Source organism: Bos taurus, chromosome X (genome assembly GCF_002263795.3).
Source record: "Bos taurus isolate L1 Dominette 01449 registration number 42190680 breed Hereford chromosome X, ARS-UCD2.0, whole genome shotgun sequence".
Taxonomy (NCBI): domain Eukaryota; kingdom Metazoa; phylum Chordata; class Mammalia; order Artiodactyla; family Bovidae; genus Bos; species Bos taurus.
This window is the reverse complement of record NC_037357.1, coordinates 21,775,588-21,780,343: the sequence shown is the minus strand read 5'-3', so window position 1 is coordinate 21,780,343 and position 4,756 is coordinate 21,775,588. Positions and strand designations below refer to the sequence as shown.

The window sequence follows — 4,756 nt, the reverse complement described above, 5'->3', positions numbered from 1 at the left end:
TTGAGGGAATAATGAGCAAAAGAAAAGTGATAGGAGAAAGAAAGGAAGGAAAGGGGGCTGCTCCTCAAAGTAAGGGCAGATACATGATTCCAGGTGGGAAGAACAACTCTGAGATGTGTGGGGGCTTTTGGAGGACAAATCACTGGTAATTGGAGCTGTGACAGTTACAGGAGATAGGTAGAGCACAGTTCCATCCTAAGATATTCCTAAACCAGGCAGAAAGGCCTAGTCACAATCAGTTAAAAGGAATATATCAATACACGGCAGTGGTCCCTTTTCTATAGCCCATGCCCACTTGCACTTTCATCACTTTCATCATTATCATCAAACTAATATTTTAGGGCTGGTATCATTTACAATGTGCTTTCTAATGAATGTTTTCATATAATACAGCGATTCTATTAGGTAGGTATTAGCCTTTACCATGTTGCAGATGAAGAAACCAAGTCTCAGACAGGTCCAAGAACTCACCCAAGGTCACTCAAGTGTAAGATTCCAGCTGTTATTGACTCCCAATCTAATCAACAATTCTGAGATCACAGCAGATCCTAAATGCGTGACATTTTGATTGGCATCTTTCTGAGGAAATTTTAGGGACTGGCCTTCATTTCATTAGCAACACATTTTCAAGTCATCTCTTAGGGTTGGTTGCTTCTGAAAAGATTTCCACAGATGGCTAACCCCATCTATTTCATTTTCAATTCTTATTATCCCAATCAGAATGACACTGCCTGACCTTGTCCCTCAATTCTGGAGACTCATAAGGAGGCTTGTAGCCTTCTATCCCTGACTAACTTGCCTACAAATATCAGGCAGTAAAATGATTTTAATGATGAGTCTCAAGAATGCCTTCTGTTTCACCTTTTGTTACATGCTGTTTTCGTTAATGATGTGGCTAGCCTGATGCTTGGAAAAACAGTTTAAGCTCTGTAATCTCTTTCTTCCCCCTGACCACAGTGAATAATTTTTGGCTCTTCATTTTGTGGTTTCTCCTCAGATATTTAGAGACAAATAACCTGCCTGATTACCAACTTTCTTCTCAACGGCACAGATCAAATCACACTCCTGGAGGCAGGAGATTGATGGCAGGGAACTAGTGCCCTAAAAGTGGCCAATTAGCTCCTGATTACCCGAGTTATATCTTGCACTGCAGGAGGTCAGGCCATATCATTTTTATAGATGCTTGTAATATGTTGGTATTATTTATTGTCAGCTTATAGAATGTTCAGTGCTGTGCTGGCCTGACCTAAAGCCTTGTTCTCAGAGATCCATCTCCATCAGCCTGACAGGGCAGGAGGAAGCCTGGCTGCACAGGCAGCTGAGACATGTGCTAGAGGTCTGTGTTTTAGGATCGTGCTACTCAAAAGTCAAGTGCCATTCCAAACTCTACCACTGCATTCTAATCAGGTCTTCCAGGTGATGATCAATTCTCGTGTAGGAGCATTTTTCTTGGGATTATGGCTGACAGGGAGTGAATTTTCCCCCGTCTCCTTTTTTAAAAAACCAAAAAATGCTGCAACCCTTGATTAAGAAGCAACATGGCCACCTAGGGACACACACAAGAGACTTCATCCCCCGTTACTAGAACGTGGTATACTGTCAAAAGAGCCATGGGATGGTCTGAAGAAAGGGCAGTAAATACAAGCAGGAGGTTGCTTTTGGAGACTTTGGAAGCTGGTAACTCTTGGAAACTTTTGGGGATCCATTTTGGGGAGCTCTATAAACACTATCAAAGGCTAGAAGGTGAGGTTGCAGGCTGGAGCCTGGGAAGAAGACTTGCTAATTGTGTTCACTCTGGGGACAACACAGAGCAGCATCAGGTATTCAGTTAGTGCCGACCAGGTAAGAACTTGAAAGTGCAAGAAGAAGTGCTTGAGGAATGTGAGTGTTTGGAGCTGTGGGGACACATTCATGACAGATGTTATTCTTGAACACCTACTGTGAGTCAAGCACTCCATTAGGGGCTTTACATCCACTATCTCATTATACCCACTTATTTGGTTGGGGCTATTATCATCACCATTTTACGAATGAAGAAGCTGAGGTTTGGAGAGAGAAGTCATTTGTTTAAGTTCATACAGCAAGAAAGAGGTTGAAAAGATTCCAGCTCAAGTCTGATGGACTCCTTAGCCAACTCTGCTGCTGTTCGAGAAAGGTTTTTACCCTGCCACAAAGATCATGGCTTATCTTCCTCTTCTGGTCTTTGAAAGACCAGAGTAGCTGTGGTTTGCCTAAGGGCAGCCTTTTCTAGCTCTATGATGCCTGGGCAGAGACCAGCTTTGCCTGCAGGAGCTTTGGGCTTTCTATCAAGAAACCTGGATTGGTGATCCCTACTAAAGACAAAAATGAGTAAGACTCATAGATTTTCTAAAATTCTGCCACTTGCTGGCTTTTTCTCCCAGAATAATGTAAATCAGAAAATGAAAATAAATGTCAAAAATGCTGAGATATAGAAGACGTTATCTTCAAGTGTTACATTGCTCAGCCAAAGATTTGCCTGAATAGCCTTACTTTAAAATCTGTATAGCTCTCCTGCTCCTGCCTGGAGTGTCAGGGTGACAACTTTTCAGTCAGAAGGAGAGTGTGTGGGCCTCATGTTCAGGGAGCAGATGGCTTCCAAGTGCTTTTCACAAAGCACGTTTCCAACCTGGAAGGCCAGGATTCTGGGAGCACTCTCACTGTTTCAGACACTTTATCTCTGCTCACCTATTCAACAACACCCCTTCTTTGGCTGCAGTGATTCTGTTCACAAAATTGGTCTACAGCTGTGTTAAATGATGTCCAAATGAAAACGATGAACTCTTTGAAAACAACTCAGATCCAAGAGTCCTCTGGCCTCAGATGGGCCTGTGAAGGGCTGAAGTGATAGATTCTTTAATAAAGTGAGAAAAATCTGCTCATTCATTCAACAGGTTTTAATCAAGGACCTACTATGTGTCTGGCCCTGTGTTCAGCCCCTAGGAATGCAAAGATACATAAGACATTTCTGTCTCCAAGGATTTATTGTCTTATTGGATGAGATTGGCAAGTTGTAATACAATGTTACAGGTGATGCTGAAGTGACCCAAGAACCAAAGTAAAATTGCTCCTGTATCTAACACTTGAAAATTTGAACACCAAAATAAATTGTTTTAGTGTTGAGTTATAACCCAAAGTATAATCAACTCCCATAATTCCAAATGGAAAATGAATGATTGAATAAATTAATGAGTAGAAGGGATAAATCTTCCTTATAGAATAATTCTAATTAAAATGTGGAAGGATGAGAGAAATATAAAATCACTGTTAGAATACTATAGTGATAAATACTGCAGGCAAGATATGAGGAATGCTAAAGTTAATAGGTGAAACTTTAAGTCAAAATGGGATAAATGTATAGCCTCAAAGTATTCCCCAAAATATTTATTAGTTACTGTGGTAGTTTTAACAAATGTCCACAAATTATTTGCTGCTTTTTCTTCCAGGAAGTATAACTCTGTTCCTCTCTTCTTGTGTGTGGGTTGGACTTAGTGACTCACTTCTAATGAATAGAGTATGGAAAAGGAACGATAATAACTTTACAGTGGAAAAACATGACATTTTGAAAAATATCTGACCAGTACTCTTCAGAAGTGTCAAGGTTAAAAATAAGGAAAGAGAGAGAAACTGTCAGATGGGAGAGAACTAAAGAGACATTGACAGCTAAATGCAATGTCGGATCTTGCTCTGGCTCCTGGCACACAAAAAGGATATCAGTGGAAAACAAACTTTAGTTTGTTTGGGGTAGACAATATGATTCCTAGTCCTGGTCATATATTGAGAGTTTACAGTGGTGTTTTACCTTGGTCTCTTGCCTTGGATTGGCTCACAGAAAAACCAGACCTGTTCCAACTAGCCCTGAAAGCTTTCAGGTACACTCTGAAACTAATGGTCGATAAAGCAAGTTTGGGTCCAATAGAAGACTGTAAAGAGTTGATTAACTGCCTTGAAGAATACGAAAGTGACTGGTACATAGGTTTGGTATCTGATGAAAAGTGGAAGGAAGCAGTTTTACAAGAAAAACCATACTTGTTTTCTCTGGGATATGATCCTAATATGGGAGTTTACACTGGCAGAGTACTTACCCTTCAAGAATTATTGATCCATGTTGGGAAGTTAAATGCTGAAGCTGTTAGAGGTCAGTGGGCCAATCTTTCATGGGAATTGCTTTATGCCACAAATGATGATGAGGAACGTTATAGTATACAAGCTCATCCACTACTTTTAAGAAACCTTACAATACAAGCAGCTGATCCTCCCCTGGGATATCCAATTTATTCTTCAAAACCTCTCCATATACATTTGGTTTAGAGGCCATTTGACTTGTAAATGTATTGTGAGCAAATGAGATGTGTTTATTTTTTCATTCTAGAAAAGTTATCATTGTGATTCCTTGTACTTCACTGGACTTCCCTCTCTCCTCCCACAAGTCAGATGCCTGAGAAAAGCTAAGCTCTATAAAGTTGATTTTCTTAGATAACGTAGTGGTATAAAACAACAACTTTATGTATAACATAAAAGTTAGAATTAGTTGGCCAATATTTGTGCCCTATGGATTGTGGTAGGCTTTGGTAAATATAAAACATTTGTATAAGATTATAAAATGAATTTTTTAATGCTTTCTTTAATGTGTGATAAGTGACTTGCCTTAGAGTAGTCAACAACTATGTAATTTTTACATGCTTAAAAGATATACATATCAGTGTTTTTTATGTAATAATAATGGATCCTACTGAAG

The 4,756-nt window shown here is 39.7% G+C and overlaps 1 pseudogene; it reads left to right on the top strand.

The window, feature by feature from the left end:
- The first annotated feature begins 3,675 nt into the window (after positions 1–3,675).
- On the top strand, positions 3,676–4,366 carry LOC788379 (pecanex-like protein 4; annotated as a pseudogene).
- Positions 4,367–4,756: the final 390 nt, after the last annotated feature.